At 36.3% G+C, this 18,181-nt stretch overlaps 1 non-coding gene across 1 annotated transcript; it reads left to right on the top strand.

The window, feature by feature from the left end:
• The first annotated feature begins 13,579 nt into the window (after window positions 1-13,579).
• On the top strand, window positions 13,580-13,652 carry Trnar-acg (transfer RNA arginine (anticodon ACG)). Its single transcript has one exon. It is a non-coding gene; the product is annotated as a tRNA-Arg (tRNA).
• The last annotated feature ends 4,529 nt before the right edge of the window (window positions 13,653-18,181 follow it).

The following is an 18,181-nucleotide window of genomic DNA, read 5'->3' on the forward strand; positions in this document are numbered from 1 at the left end:
GTAATGCAAGTTTGGGGACTGAAAAGGTAGAAATGTGTAAATGTTACCTTTGAAAGAGGGTTCACCAAAATTGTACGCCTACCATGTTTGGAGTTACTTGGCTTTTTTTTTTTTTTTTTGGAAAATCCTGAATTTCACAAATATGCATCATAATAAAAAAGACTATTACGGTTATTGTATTCTGTTAATTTTTTTAATACCTTCAACTATATTACCACTTTTCTTCTTAGGAAATAAAAGTTTTACATATACCTAGATTTAAGGTTAGATTTGGGATATGATTATGAGTTAATTTGTCAGTTGGATTGTAAAAATAATTTAATTTCGTGGATATTTTAGTAAAAACGACTTTCATTGGTTTCACTTTCACAAAATCCCCTTAAACATAAAAACCAATAATAAACTCTCTTACTTTACTTTAATTATGTATTATCGTGTCAGTTAATGTGACTTGAGTTCTATAAAAAATATAAACGATTGATATATTTTTATTTCCCTTGATATTCAACTAGTAAACAAAAATTTGTACATTTTTAAAACTACTAGTCTTAAAAAAAAACATTTGGTTATATGCTACAAACATATGCATATTATTACCTTAACTTGCATACATTGAAAATAAATCCACTCCAAGCTCTCGTCCATTCGCAACTTGAGTCTGGCACCCAAAGAAACAAAATACTGAAACAAAAAAACATTTATACAATAATTTCTTAGAAGAACTAATATCATAAGTTAAAACAGGTTTTTAACTTCATCTTTGTGGAAACCAAATGGCATGCACATGAAAGTTATTTTCATAATAGCTATTTGAAATGTATGTGAACCCATTTTACTCTACATTTACTTATAACAGCAAAACAAAGTATCTCCAGAGTGACTTCATAAATTGTTAGAGACAGAGATAGATGCGATGTTTTAGCATACATATAAATTGGGTCCCATATAAGTGCGTTACCGACGCGAAGACTATACGCCAGTGCAGTGCTTGGCGCGTAGAGGCGAAGAGTCGCGCTTTCAGGTCACGTGGGTTTGTCAGTTACAGTCGAGGCAAAATAAAGTAAGGGATCGTGCGCGCCTGAGCGAGAATCGCGTAGCTTGTTTTAATTAGAAAATGGAGCTGGTGGGAAGGGTTTTCAGCCAGGAGGGCTGGCCGCAACTTTCCACCCGAACTCATTATGCGGCGGCAGGTTTGTGAAGAAGAAGGGAGGGGAAGTAAGGAAACGGGGTGAAACAGTGGGAGGGGTGGAGGGGGCAGGAGGAGAAATGCCATACCGCGCGCGGAACTTAAATTGAAACAATCATGAAGTTCCCCCCCTCCTCCCTTACCACACATCACCTTAACTTACTTACCTCTAGCTCCCTCGTAGCTGCCTGCACCGCGCCACGATCATTACACGTTCCAGACAGAGTTAAAACTCCCCGAATACCCCAGAAAGAAATGATAATGTAAACAAAAGGCGATGCATCGTCAAGAGACCGTTTTCGAGGGATAAATAAAAAGGAGGGGGAGGGGAGGTTTTTAAGGTGCCTGTTTTAAGGTGGCCGCCTTGCTGGACTGCCGAACGGCGCGGCTTGCAGAACTCCAGGTGTGATTTCTTGAAAGTATCTGATTACGAATAGCTTTAAGAGCCATTGCACTGGTGTGCAAGTTTCTTCGCACGGTTTAGTCTATAACGCGTACTTTAAGGACAGTGAAAAACGCTAAAACGGGTGTTTTCACGGACATTATTAGGTATGAAAAATTATAAACACAGTGCTGTAAATGGTACAGGGAAGTTTAAGGAGCCTTTATCTTTAATATTACACCATAAAATTATAGAGTCGCCGCTTAAAGTCCCTTAAGCTGCGTCTTAGAGGAGTGTTTCCGGCCCCCTGGACTGCATGCCAATTTTGGTGCCTGGCGCGTAGAGGCGATAAAGCGTATGATGCGAGATCCAGTGTCGACCTTAGCGCCCCCGCGATCTCGTGCGTCCAGCTAGGTGTTTAACATGCATTCGGGATGTGGTGGCAATAAATTTGAGCAGGTTCACAACAATGTATTTTTTTTTTTTAAACTGAGCCTAAAGTCTCGTCGACACGAGGTTATCAGAGACTGTAACACACAGATCAGGAGTGTCGGGGAAGGATCGGCCATGGCCTGTGGCACTGTCTCTCCTCGTCATCTGCCCTCAGCTTCCAGGAGACGCCGGGATGCGCGGACAGGGACCCGTCCAGGGGTGGACATGTCTGCATGATTACGTGGGAATTGCGTGAAGTCTTTTCTTTTCCGTTCAGCTAGTTGTTGCGCCGTGTTGGTTCGATGTCCAAAACATTGGCTGAAGTGTAGCGTTTTTCATTGTGAAAACAGTTTTAAATGACATTTTATTTATTAAAGTTGTAATACGCCCTTTTCATTTTATTTGGCACTAGCTAATATCCCTCGACTTTGCTCGCGATATTTCGGGATATTATTGATATTGCTGAAATTGCGCCATTTTAAGAAAGTAGATATGTAATTAGTTCCAAATATTTTTTCGAAAGAAAAATACACAATTAACTGTCAGGTGAATAAAACATTTAATTCATTAAAAAAACGGTTAAAGAATAATTTTATAAAGTGATTAAAATATTCTGCTCTGATTATCAAACTGTAAGCATAAAATTGCATACACGAAACAGTTTTATTTCTCGCTGTATTTTGTTGAGGGATGGTCAAATAGTAACCAACCATCTTCGCCTTTTACAAACACTAAAAGAAATTGCAACGCATTGTAAGCAGGATATAATTCAGATACTCTTTTTAGTTGGCCAGTTTTGCAAATGAAGCTCTATATCTCTGGTCCTTTGTCTTCGTCGATTAACAAGACTGCTACTTCTTTTACCATAGGTGAATTTAAACTTCATCGATGTTGATATTTTGGAGTGGGGTAGGTGTGAATTATTAATTTTAAGTTGTCAGATGATGAGTTATGCTCTAAGTTGTAACTTAAACTGCAAATATAAATATTATGACTGTTTAATACCGTCTGCAACTCGTTTCGTAATTCAATTTTTAGGTGAGGAACAATGTTAGATCGCAAGGAAAGTTGTTCTGTATCAGATATGAAATATATCTGTAAAAATTGTGGACTTTGGACTGACGATGGAAGGAGACTACCAATCAAATGATATACCTGCTCTTCAACCTTAATGTAGGCATAAAGTTTCGTTCGCGAATTTCTCTAGCAACGAATGACGTCATCTGAAATAATGTATTGTACTTGCAAATGTTTTTAAAAAATTCACAGATAATGAATGACCGCTTGTCAACACATCTTGGATTGGTTGTAGTATTTCCTGTATATAAGGGAGAACTACTTTGCCTGCACCACAACACATACCATTTGCTTCATCACTACATTTTTTTGGCGAAGCACACAGGGCACATTTTATTCAGTACTTTGCTGAGCATAATCTATATTTGGATCGTATATGAAAGCTGATCTATTCCCACGAGCTTCAATAAGATTACGCGCTCTAGTTGTCTTTCTGCGGTAGTCTCTCTATCTCGGGCCCATGGTGTTCTCATGTTTTGGCTAGCAAGCCTCTGCGAACCTAGACTGCCTATCACGTGCCTATCACTGCCTATCGTAGACATGCTGTCTAAGGCTAGCGAGCTGCTGTGAGCGTTAAGAGCTAGATTACCTAGCCCGGACCTGCGATGTTCGTATGTTTTGGCTGGCGAGCTGTTGTGAACGATTGGTGCTGGTCTCTCTAGCACAACCTTCCGAAATGTAATCTTTGTGACTCGCGAGAATCTGCGTAATTTTAGAAAAAGACACTTCCGTTCGACGTAACCTTGCTGCTTTCGTTTGAGATGTTATTAGTGAAAGTTGCGATTTTCTTATAGGCATTTTGTCGTTCATATACATTTACAAGTAACTATAACCTTTCAAAGCTATAACTTTACACAAAACTTGACCCAACACTCTAGAGAAAATTTTACACATAATTTACACAACAATTTAATAAGGTAAAAGTTAGAACCTAACCTAAGTGAGTTTTAAAATTAAAACAATGTCTATGTATTAGTTGTACTCGCCCAAGCACTCCTTACTGATTTAACTATTCATAGAGATATTCACAGAGAATACTCGAACACCTCATCTTGTAAAATATCTTTGAATTTTAACATAAAAACATTCTCTATGGCTGAAATATAAAACTTAGTTATATGGTATCGCGGACGGTTTTTTTTGTTAAATAATTTGCTATACGTTGTATTTCTTTTTTTAAAATACGTTTAGACAGCACACGCCGATAAATCAACCAGACGACTATTTTTTTTTCTCACTGAAAACACATATTTATCAGAATAAACAAAAATTAGTCTATATCACTCAGGGATAACGTAGCTCCTTCCTATTAGTGGAAGAATTGTCAGAATATAATCAGTACCTAGTTTAAGAGATTACTCCATACATCCAAACTTACAAACTTACAAACAAACTTTACCTACTTATAATATTATTATAGATTATAAATTTATAATATAAATGAATTTATGACATGATTTAAATTAATATCTCGTTAAACATTCAGTAATAAAAGCTAAGCGCTACAGCTCGCCGAACGGAGCACCGGAAAGGAAGCTGCGGTGGGACAAGCACCCGTTGTAGGGTCGCCATGCGGGGTCCTCGCGAGGGCTGACGGGCCAGAGGCGCCGGAGCTAGCAGTCCCAGCCAGGGTGACCGACCCGTCTCTTTCTTCCCCTCTGCTCAAAGTTCAAGGTCAAGGTCGAGGTCAAAGGTCTAGTGAACAAAAATTAAACCAACATTGCGGTAGCGCACTCTAGCAGACTAAAACAAGATGGCGGACGTGTCGTCATACTAGATGTTGATATGTGACTTGGCAGTGGTGGGGGGATCAGTCTGTCGTTGGCATCCCTAGAGGAAGAAACTGTCATTTTTTTTTTTTTAATTTTTTGCCCTTGCCGGGATCGAAACAAGGACGAAAGTGCATGTTTTAAATAATATTTTATTAAATTTTGATTAATTTTTTTTTTTTATAAATTAAAAAAATTTAACTCAATATTCTAGCATAAAAAATATTACTGATTTTCAAGATGGCGGCTGTAACGAAATGTGCAACGGTGATTTTAAATAATACTGTAATACTACGGTATTTACAGGTTGACTGCAACTGTTTTCGGTGCTCATTTGTTTTGTTTGTTTCGTTCCCGGACTTTCGGCAGTGTTTTGTTTGGCGTGGTCACGAGCGTCAGCGGCCTTGGACGTTGCCATAACGACACATGAAATAAACAACATTCGGCCGTGGTTCGAAACAATAACATTGTAATTGGTCGCTGGTAATAATGACGCCTAGCATCTACGTTTGGATTGGCCGGATAATACCGACATTTGTGAAATTTAAAAGATTAAGAAAAAAAGTGCTTCTGACGCCGGGAATATGGCGTGATTTCGGCGATAATTCCCGTGCGGATTTTGGACGTTTGAAGCAGATCAGCGTCGTATTTAACTACACAGACGTAGTTAAACGCGAGAACGAATCACTACGGACTTCAGCAGTTGCTACCTGAATGTGGGGCCGTATCTGTACAGAATAAAGTGGCGCCTAACGTGGGGCCGTATCTGTACAATACATTTTGATTACTTAAATATATTGATATTCTAGCATATAAATTATGGATTTTCAAGATGGCAGCCGCAACGAAAATTGCAACAGTTACGTCTTAATACAAGATTAAGGCCATAACATCCCAATTTTCAAGGTTATGACATCGGAGGCTTAGGGGAGGCTGTAAAAATGGATTCGTAAGCCTCATAACGGACTTTCCAAGCCTTTGGCATTTTTGAGGACTAAAACGGGAAATTTTCCATCAAAACGGGAAAGTTTTAGGAATTTTGAGTCATTTTTAAGGAAATTGATTAACTTTTGAGTCCGAGATGACTGCCGTGACGTTACAATGTAAACAATCATCAATCCACAGACTGAAGCCTGTCCCAGCATTTGTATTCTACTGACATTCTTATCAAAATAATTGAAATATATTAAACAAGAAATTATTAAAATGCATAATTCTATGCACATTTTAAATGTAATTATAAGTAAATAAATAGTTTTTGTAAACAATATTTTAAATTGAATGAATGAGTCTATAAATACTTAAATATTTAACCTTGACTTAACTAGCGATTTAAATATCTTAAAATAAAAATTTTACAGTTTCAAGGTAAAAGTGCTAGAATCAAAAGTGCTAAAATCAAAACAATTAATTAAAATCAAAGTTAACATTTGGTGTTAAATATTAGTTAATTGCAAAGTTTACATATATGCTGGTGTAGTTAACCTCAATCAAATTCTAATGATGATAGGGGACATTATACGCACTTACATACATCTAGAGATAGAAATGCATATAAATTTTTTTATTACTATACGCTTCTAGCAACGTCGAGTTTATTTACAAACCGACATATTAGCAAAAATATTAATCATTTATTTAAATGGTATAATTATATATATTTGGAAGCTGCAGCGAAAATGTACTCACATTTAATTTTTCGGTGTTTTATGAGCTACTTATAATACCTCCTCTTGCAGGAATAGACGCTTATTAAAAAAAATGGTTTAAACCCAAAGTTTTAGAAAATGTGATTTTTTTTTAATTTTATTAAGTGTTAACATTTCTGCCTTACATATAAATTATTGCGATGAAACCATCTTTGTTTAAAAGCTTTGTATACTTTTACATATATGTCTATCCTTTAAACATAGAGATAAATAATTCGGCGACACAATTACATACAAATTCCAAATATTATAATAGTTTCGAAAAAATTGTAGTTGCGTTTCTATTGAATGGGCTGGATCTATGTGAAGTCGCCATAATGGACTGCAAGACGTTGAGTTACGGGTCCGTGTGTTTGACACACTATAGCAGTCCATGTGATCGTCTCCTTTTTCCTGTCAATGTAACAGATGGTGGGAGTCCCACAAAACCTTGAACCTAAGGGATTGACTGCAAGGTCTACCTGCAAGCTTTCACTGGCCATTTCCTTAACCTCTGTGGCCGGAAATCGACGTGTAACGATGAAGTTAAATATATGCCTTTTTAATGCATCATTTAAAGGAGTTTGCAATTTCAGACTTTGTAATTATTGCTTACTTGATTCAAAACATCTTGTAATGTTTGTAATCGGATATTGAAAGTAATATCGCATACACCCGTGTAGTATTTAGCATTTTTTATTTAGAATATTTTGGAACCCACAAGGAGCAATTATTTAGTCTTCCTTCTGATTCTACTTAACGATATAAATACCACCTCAATACCAAATACCATGGCGCAAGGCCAATATGGCAAAGTGGTAAGATCACTCGTCTCTGTATGGAGGTACTGGTTCTATTCCAAGAGAGGACGAACCGGAATTTTACGAAATGCGATGAATGTATTGTGTGTTGTCGTGAACTGGGCGTGGCTCTTGAGACACGTCTATCCCGAACTCTTTTTAGATTATTCTCGTAGTCTAATACTTTTTTGCCATTCCCCACAGTCTTTATTGAACAAGTTGTCTACGACACACTACGCCCTGACTCAATCATCTGTAATGGTGCAAACATCACAGATCAAAGTGTATGAAGCATTCAGAATTGAAACAGCTCGGTTTATCGTAAAATCCATTTACAATGTCAATACATTGGCGAAACTGGCAAACAAAGCAGCAAAACATACTTTTCCTTTTAATATAGGCTTTTAAAGAAAAAAAATATATTAGAGAATAACTGACTAAAATAGAATTAAGTTGTTGGTCTGCTAACATAAAAAAAAGCTTTTTCTTTTGTGTTTTTAGTAGTATAAGTCAATGGTTTTTACCACATAAAATTATGTTTAGATAAATTAAGTCACAAAACGGGCCAATGCAAGACTTCCCACAACAGTGACCGGCCAAGCCTTTCTTGCAGTTAATAGATAATGCGATTAAATCTCACGTGAGTGATGGATGAAGGTTCGTGCACTCTAAGCAAATGAATATGAACAGGTTCAGGAGAATTTAGTTTCTTGCTTGGTGATAACAGTGATAAACGTCTCATGAACAGAGAGGTCTTTATAAACTGATAAGTAAAAAAAACACACTTCAATGAAATTATGATTTTGAGTGGACTTGGACAAGGCACTTGGATTGATAAATATCTTTAATTTATTTCTTACTTCATCACTCAAAAAATTTTTTTATTAGAAAATTAATAATATTTTTACCATTACAATATTTAAAGTTAGTACCGAAAACTGCTCAAATAGCACTATTTTACACCTTAAAATCCTAATTTTTCCGGGGGAGGACCCCCGGATCCCCCGCTTATATAGGGGGGGGGGGGACCATTCTTCTTAACACCCCCCCCCATACACAAATCCTGGCTACGCTACTGAGTCTGAGTGCCAGAGTCGCTGGCTGGCGTGCCAAGGGTGGTGGTGTCACGTTGCTTCCACACAGCGGGAGGCAATAGCCAACCACTAAGTTACAGCTTCATAGTCAAGGTGCAATCCAATCTCATGGCTGACCATCCTCATCATGATCATTGCGTACTCACTAACATATGCCTTCTCTCGAGGTTGCGCGTCTTCGCTAGGGTTCGCTCTGTATGTCAACGAACAATCGGACCAGACGAGCCAGGCTTGTTCTCAGTGCGTGCCGCGTGGCACGAGCAGTCGGTGTCTCGAGAGCCAAGTGTACGGAGAATTGCGTATAAGAAAACATTCTCAGAAACACCACGCACGTAAGCATTTGTTCTTAGTATGTAGACAGTAAGCCAACCTTTTTATGACATAAAAAACCAATTCTCGATCCCATTTTATAATTTTTTTTTTTTTAGTGTGGTAAACATTACGCCACTTTTAGAATATAAAGATTTTGGAATTCCGGTCCTGCCATCTTGGTTTTTGATTTCCCAGAGTTCTCCTTAAACTCAGGATACGCTTCCCTCCCTAGTTTCACTGAAGTGTGTTTTTTTCACTTATCAGTTTACAATACAATACAGCTTGACAATACAAAAAAAAAGGAATAAAAATGGTTGGGTTTCGGCAGAACTGGCCTATTCCTGGAAACAATTAGCTTTAGCTTGCTTGAAGAGTTACCCAGGTACCACCTGCTTATAATTACCGCGCTGGTTAAATACAATAGTTATAAGATATTTGAAAGCTTGGGCCCCGTCACGGCGTCACAACCTTATTGCTTCTCCTCGCGACAGGAGTAGAGGAAGGGAAGGAGAATCGGTAGGGCTCGCTTACTATTCCCCTCCAGTGCAGTGGCCGGTATAGAAGTAGGATACCCAGACTTTTAGCTAACCTGCTTTCAGATAAGATAAAAATGGTGGCTAAGGGGGGGGGGGGGTGGTTAGAACCCCTAAAACCCCCCACCCATGGCTTCGCCCCTGCTCAGACTATGTGTCAGACACTACACATTCACGAGATTCGCTCGACCTCAGAGCGCATGGCCGCCGAGGAGAACCCCTGCGGGAAGTAGCAGGCGACAAGGATAGCGAATAGGGAGGAGGGGAGAGTCGGCAACAACGTCGCAAGTGATTGATGTAGGCGAGGAAGGATCGGGTCACAGGTTAAACGCTCCGCTACAAGCCGCTGATGGCCTAGAACTCTGTGTTGTAAGGGTTTTATCATGTTTTTGTGGGTTTTATTGGGGAGGGGGTCGAAGTGGCGTTATTCAACCACACTACACCCGCCCAAAAACTAATTTATTTCATTCGCTGAAAAAAATATATCTTGTTTGTACAAGACAATTCTAAATTGTCATCCCTTATATAAAGGGTCGTTTTTCATCGTCGCCAGCCGATAAAATAATGACAGAGATTGACGTGACTTGCATTTTTAACATAACTATCGTTTACTACGTTGCCTCTTGACTACATGTTTCGGGTTTGGATCTCAGATATACCTTGGTCGCATCTAAGCTTAGGGTAATGTATGACGTCATGCGTTATTCAGATCAATTTAAGTACTCGTTAATTGGAACCGTCCATGTACAAAAACATTATTTAATGTAGGCATCCACACTGATAATATACTTAATACTTTCACATGAACATTTTATTCTTATTTAGGGAGTTTTAATATTGAGAAATGGTTTGATTATAAAACTTGTGTATATTATTCCTTTGAATAATATACACTGGCAAAAATTATAATACAACTAAAGTTTATATTTCTATGTTTAACAATAAATGGTGTTTTATTATAAAAAATATTTTATTTTTTTTAAATTTTCAGTTTATATGACAGTGTTGTGATAAAGTGTTCATCAGAAAAAATAATAAATTACTGCACTGATTTATGATCACTAATATTCTTACCTCGTGTGACAGACGGCACGACTTTTGGAAATAAAGATAATACGTTTTAAAAGTTTTTCTGTTACAGGCATACGATCTGTTTTTTATCCGCCCGAGGTAGGGGTTGTTTTGGATTTGAGTGTTTAGCACGTGCGGTTTGTGTGGGTGTATATAATTAAACATCTCTCAAATAAACCATTATATTAATAGTCTGTAACATACTTACAGATGTGATTTGATATAAATAAGTGTACACGATATATATGCTCTTCGAGTGGAATAATTACCCTACACGTCTTTAGGCAGAATTAATCACGTCAAGAATGGGTGCAGTGGAATTGTAGATCAAAAACCACAAAAAACACCTTGTCAGCACATGTGATAAATGATGATGCTAACAGCAATGCAACAAGAGGCCATGATTCAATCACAACTGATCGTTTTACAAACTAACATGAATTACTGATTCTGGAGTTAAAATCAGAGGCGTAGTTAGGGATGAACTGGACTTTTGGTTAGTTTCATTTAGTATAACATGCGTTAATAGAGGTCAGAAAACGGTTATTTTCATTTTCCAATGTAACGATAAATGCACCACAGTAGCATCGCTTCTATAATGCTTGCCCGAGTGTGAAGTGGAGCATTCAGTATTATCCCACATCGTCTCCACCATAGAGAAGTAGCGGTGAGTTACACCTTCAAATATTTTAAGTACATACACGTGAATATTTTTACTTATTCGGAGGTTTTAATATTTAGTGATGGATTGATTAAAATAATAGTGTTGAATTTTTGTTTAAATAATCCACAGTAGCCAAACATTTAAATACAATTACCGCTTTTATTTTTATGTTTAACAGTAAACCTGTTTTTTTTTTTTTTTAATTTTTATAACCCTATTTATTACATACCGGTGCTCAACGTCTCATGCCCATAGAGTTGCAAACTATTGAAACAATGGAACAATACCAAGCATAAGTGTACGGGAAAAAATCCGAACATTATTTGTGTAGTGATACAGTTAATTTCTTGTAAATGTACAAATTTGCTAAATATGTAATTTTACATGAGTATAGGACACTATAAGAGTGTAATGGGTCTTACTATAGAGGCGTTCGGGATATAGGATTCAAATATGGTTGCTGAAAATTCTGAGTATATTGGACCTATTTCCGTAATGCGTATAATGTATTCTCATTTACCCACTCCACTCCTGAATGTTTCACTTTTCATTAGGCTATTATGAGTCATCGCCGTAACTTACGCTACTAGTTGTAAATACGTTTTACTTTAAGAATTTATTAATGGTACACAATGTGTGGCAGGTGTCAATTTGGAATTTCATGATAGAATAATCAGTTCGTTCAAATGGTTGAGGAATCTTAACGTGTATAGTAAAGTATTTAAAATGCTTTGTACGTGGGATAAATGATACCAAAGTATAAAATTTCGTGGGTTTCACAATGGACTTAGTAGTTGATGGATTTTAGAAGCGACATAGTGCAGTGGTGATACACTGAACTACTGAACTTGCTTTTAAAGGAGCTGGGTTTGAACCTGATTCCTGCTTTCCATTGTATATCTGGATATCTCCAGCAAACGATTGGATGATTTCCCCTCACATCCCTGAAATGCATCTTTAAATGTTACCATCTTAAATTATCTTTTTGAAGAGGCATAAATCATACCAAAAAAATGTAGATTTACTCTAAAATGTGTGTTGTGGTCCTCGTGGATTGTTAATTTTTTCCCGTAATCGTTTATGCATTTCAGTGTTCTCACTGCAATTACGAATGATCGGTCACAATTGGACTCATAGACGTAAAGAGTACCAAATAAGGTCGTAAGGACGAACACATGGTTCGGAGAATTAGTTCCTTTGTTGGTTTTTCAACCTACAGTTTGTGTCAAAGATATTAGCATGGGAACTGAAAGTCCACGGTTCGTGTACGCTAGGTATACGTGCCTGAAACTAGTCTCATAAAAGGCGTAAAGCCCGTCTTATATGGTAATTGAGTAACTCCATTAGATATACTTGACTCATACATGATTGATAAGTTTTCCAAATTTTATATGAAGACTTCTAAGAGAAGGCATATAGCATGTCAAATATCCAACGGTAGACTGAGGCTCGAAAATTGTGAAAATGTTTGCTAACAAGAAAAAAATTAGTAATTTTTTCAAAATATTCTTTTAGAAATTTAATGCCATTAATAGTTTTTTACTACTACAAGAAATAAATTGTATTTTTTAAAACAAATTTTTATTTATGTAAATATGAAGTACGTTTTTTAAGATAATACTGGGTATTACTTACGAAATCGCGCATAATTACATACCTTAATTAATGTATAATTTATTAACAGTTATTTAATAAACCATGAAAAACATAACGAATATAATATAATTTGACTTGATTTTCTTTATAATGCGCAATAGGCGCAGTTGATAATGGAAAGCTATTCCAGGAACACAAAGCATGAATGTCTCATTAAGATATGATCTTAGTATTACGTCAAACACTATTTTGTAGCGGTACAGTTGGTTAAATATCAATTTAACATAAACAAATATCTTTAATTATTAGACAAGAATATTCCTGTTCCATTTCCAAAAATAATTAAAATGTATTGGTCGTATATAGCTCGTGCGGTTAGGATACTCGTCTCACACGCATGTAATGGCCTAAGGATGCAGGATAAAATTATGGTTTGCTGAAAACAAAGCAACATTGTCCTTATCGGAGTAATTGAATAATTTATGGTCCTATATGAAGTAAAATCAAAGCGAGTATGGCATTAGAGTAAGCCTTGTAGTTCGGAGAGTCTTCGTTGATTTGTCTGTGACTTGCGGTATGATACGTTTGGAGCAGAAAGAGGATGGAAAAGCACGGATAAACTCTCCTGGTAGTTATTATATCATCAAATATATTTATATTTTTATGATATTTTTTAAATTTTTTTTTGAGATTTTAGTAAAAAAATGGAATCGGATGTCAAATTTCACACAAGGTGTCATACTTCAACCGAGGTAGAGTTAGAGTTCAAGGTTCTTGGTCATGGAGAAGTTAATGTCATCGGAATCCAAGACGGCGATCTTCTGCTCGGTCATTAACCCGCTTCTCCGCTCCTACACCCTTGACCCTGCCGCCTGACAGACCAATATACACTACTCTTAATAGTATTGTGCGAAGTAGGCATTATATTAAAATAATTTCAATTATATATCCAGTAAAGTTTAACTCAATATCGAAGGCCCTGTGGCGCAATGGATAACGCGTCTGACTACGGATCAGAAGATTCCAGGTTCGAATCCTGGCAGGGTCGAGTCGTAAGATCTTTTTGAAGTACCTTGTCACTAGATATGTCTACTAAACATATTTTTGCTGCAAGAATTTGACTCAGCCCTCCAAGTCACTCTTCTTTTTGAAATTTCATCGTCGTCAAAGGGACCTTCTAAAATTTAGAGTAAATTTATTTAATAATCTGAAACAAAAATATTAAAAGATGGCGGATAAACCGACTCCTGGCAGATGTCCTACTTTACCCACTTCTAAAGGGAAAGTTGATGTCAGCCATGTTAGCAATTGGTAAAAAAAAAAAAAAAAAAAAAAAAAAACATTTGATAGGTGTATAAAGTTTAATGCAAGAAGTTAATTTATTACTTTAAAATAATTCTCAAAAAAACCTTGAAAGTGTCATTATGAAGCTAATATAAAATATAATAAATATAATACAGAAATTTTAACAGAATACAAGCCTGGAATCAGCGTTAAAATTCATAATTCCAAAATACTTGGCTATTTAGATGGGAAAGAAAGTTGGGTGTATATTGAATTTTAATTATTTTACTTTCATGGCTATTTTATTGCGTTATTTTACTCAGCTACAGATAGAATAAAATAGCACAATGATGAGGCTTGTTGTAAATAGTTCTCCTCTATCTGTTATTTAAAGCACATATTCCTCATCAAAGAAAATAATTTCCGCGATATTGATTCTCAGTGCGAGAAAGTTTTTAGATAAATATTTTTTTGTAGTTCTTGCTACCGGTTGCGTGTTGGTTGAAGGCTAACTTGTATAGTAAAAAATAAGGTTTAAATTCCTTGTAGTGTATTAATACGTTTAATTTTTTTTAATAATAACATTTTATATTAATAAATTTCTAGGTTACCCAAATTGGACAGCGATAAGCAATAGTGTACTAACTGCCGATATCATGAACTGAGTTAATAATTTATTTGGGAATAATTGTTATAATATATTGTAAGTAATTATTGTTTAAAAAAACTGTATAAGTTACAGTCATTTTATTAATTTTAATTATCACTAAAACACAGATTGCTGAATGAAATCAAGATTTAAAAACAAATATTGTGTTTTGATACATATATCACTGATGTAAATTGCCTTAACATTTACTGTGAAGTTAGCAATATAAAGTATATTCATTGAGGCATTTAGATTTTGGAAGTCATTAAAGTGAATTGAAGCAAAAACCAAGATCATGCTGCTATGTTTTAGACAGTGTTGTTAAAAGTACTCGGAAAAAGTAATTGGGCTCAATTACAATTACTGTGGTGATAATGTAACTAATTACAAGTAAAATTCACTTTATATAGAAGTAATCAGTAAAATTACAATTACAATTACAATTACTTTCCGCTACCATTTTAAAACTGACCTACGCTTCAATTTTTTTTACACTTTGTTACATTAATAAACATACATATATGTTTTGTTAAAAAAAGATTTCATGTAATGATTAAATTTATTATCTTTAATTAAATGAATAATATTTGAGTACAAACTTGCTTGAATAACATCAAAAGACTTCATACAAGTAGCTACCTGTAATAAAAGTAACACACTTTAAATTTTGGAATTGACCTTACGAAACAATTGCATTTTAAAGTTCTTATCAGATAGATTCCCTCTCTTGATGGCAAAAACATCTTTACCAACACTAAAAAGACGCTCAACGGGAGCACTTGACGGTAGCGATGTGTTAAATTTTAAAAATGCAGATTTTAGGATAGGGTAATGTTGGAGACACTGCAAGTCACTATGGATCTTCATTTTTGATCATAGATGTTGTGCATACGATCGTAGCACTACAAGCGTAAAATTATAAACTTTACTAATACAAAAGTGTATGATCTTCTTGTTCTTAATTGTATTCATTATACGTTCCGAGAATAAAAGTAACGGCAAGTAAATATAAAGTATCGATTACCTTAATGTATCGATTACAATTAATGTTATGTATTCCGATTACAAGTACGAATTACATTTTTTAAATGTAATTCGTTACAAGTATAAATTACTTGAAAAGTAATCGTTACAAGTAATCCGATTACTTGTAATTCGTTACTTAACAACACTGGTTTTAGAACACATGCGCCTAGTATCCAGTAAGGAACCCGGACAACTGCTTTCTTTGGACAAGGGAGGGGGAGGAAAATATGGAGGGGGGGGGATGATACTCCTTGTTGTGTATTTAGAAAATGGTGTGTTTCTTTAGTAGTATATTATAGGGGCTACTAGATCAGGCGCCAGGCGGTGGATTGAAGATTGTCGGTCCGCCATCTTGGATTGTGACGTCACGGCGGCCATCTTGGATTGTGACGTCACGGCGGCCATCTTGGACGAGCGTAACATGACAATGTGCGTAACGTGACACTTTTTCGTGCGTGCAGCCGGCGTAACAGGACACAGCGTAACGGGACACATCGTAACGGGACATAACGTAGGGGGACAAGTATATCACGGCGGCCATCTTGGATCCGCCATCTTGGATCCGCCATTTTGGATGACGTCATTGTGTGTTCTAGAAAATTCCGGTGATGTGTTTTCTGCCATTTTGAATGATGACGTCACCATTGCAATTTTCGTTACGGCCGCCATCTTTAACTTTTTTATTTATTATCCGATTTTAATGAATTTTTTTTTAATTTAAAAAAATTAAATAATATAAATTTAATAAAATATTTATAAAAAATATACATTTACGACACAGAGTTTGGAGTCCTCGGTTCGAACCCGACGAATGCAAAAAAATAAAAATGGCGACCGATCCTTCCCCTGTGGCGGGGTGCTGGCAGACTGACCCCCACCACTTATGTCAATGCACATATACCATCAGGTAGTATGACGTCATGTCCGCCATCTTGAAAATCCGTAATTTTTATGCTAGAGATGCGGAAAAAAATTTAAAAATCATTAAAAAAAATCAACCTAATTAAATAATAAAAAAATCCTTAAAACCACCGTTGCACTTTTCGTGATGGCCGCCATCTTGTCTTCGTCCGCTGGAGATCACCATCTTGTTTTCGTCCGCTAGAGTGTGCTGTTACCATGTTAGAATAATTTTCTGTTCACCATACCTTTGTCCTCAACTGTTGACCTTGAACTTTGACCTTGACCTTGAAATTTGACCATGACCTTGAACTTTGACCTTGACTTTGAAATTTGACTTTGACCTTGAAATTTGACCTTGACCTTGATATTTGACCTTGACCTTGACCTTGAAATTTGACTTTGACCTTGAAATTTGACTTTGTCCTTGTCGACCATCATGGATCCGACATTTTATGTTCAGTACATGCTACCAGGAGCGACCACCTGCTGGAGTACACCATCTTGTGCGTGTACTCGTATTATAGAGTACATTTCCATCTGGTTAATTTTATTCTAACCCGCTACAGTGCAGTAATCATTTATTACTGTGACACACGCCATCTTGAAATTTGGACGCCATCTTGAATATCCGTAATTTTAATGCTAGAGATTCGGGAAAAAGTTCAAAATTCATTAAATAATTCACTCATTAAAGTAATGATTGATTAGATCGATTCCCGTCCTTGGTTCGACCCCTGACCGATACCAAACAACTTTAATTTTAAAAAATACCACAAAAGCGACAGGTTTGAGAGAATAAAAACACAGCAAGTTCTTTTAAAAAATACTTTTATTACATACATACTACACTACTACAAGTACATAAAAAACACAAAGTACTAAAGTCTTGTGGATTCCTCGATTCAAACAGTCTTCTTATTGTACGGACTAAGCCTTTTACATGACTTTAAATGTCTATCCGATCCGTTCATCACCGCAGCCAGAGACGGACTGAAGGTCATATCACCAGGGTCCCACTTATATATTCTCATTTGCTGGTACAGCACACGAGTCAAAACAATAACCATGTTCATTATACTTCTCGGAGCATTTTTTATAATGAAGATGTAAGCTATCAAGACGTGAAATTAGTTTTTTGCACTTTTTGCACTGAAATTGTATTCTATTAACATTATTAGAACAACTGCTTCTTTCATGTCTGCGAGCATTTGAGGTAATAGTAAATGATGCGTCACAGTATTTGCACCGACAAAATGTACGCTTTTCATTAGTGGAAGAATCCATTGCTGACGATGAAACTTCGGATGATGGTGGTATCACATCTGTTGAAATCTCCTCCAATGTTGACGTCGTCGTTGCCAACGGGATTTGCACCTTCTCCATCGTAGCTGTCGTCAAGGTCCCCGTAGACGATGGTACAACCTCCGAGTTCGACGTTAAAGACAGTAAAGATGCCATCGAGGTCTCAAGACGGTAAAGATGCCATGAGGTCTCAAGAACAGCTAATTGACACGACTTATGCACCAGAAGAAACAAACTAGGTGATCCTTACACCGCCGACGTCAGTAACAAACTGAGCGTCCTGCTGTCTAGGACTCGCTTATATACATGCACCGTATGGAATAATACGCTAGTCAAATCAAGAACCATTTACAATAATATTAGAGTCAAATCTACAAATTAAAAAAGAGGTTCATTTGATCGAAAAAAAATTC

The sequence above is a fragment of the Bacillus rossius genome, chromosome 1, assembly GCF_032445375.1.
Source record: "Bacillus rossius redtenbacheri isolate Brsri chromosome 1, Brsri_v3, whole genome shotgun sequence".
NCBI classification, from domain to species: domain Eukaryota; kingdom Metazoa; phylum Arthropoda; class Insecta; order Phasmatodea; family Bacillidae; genus Bacillus; species Bacillus rossius.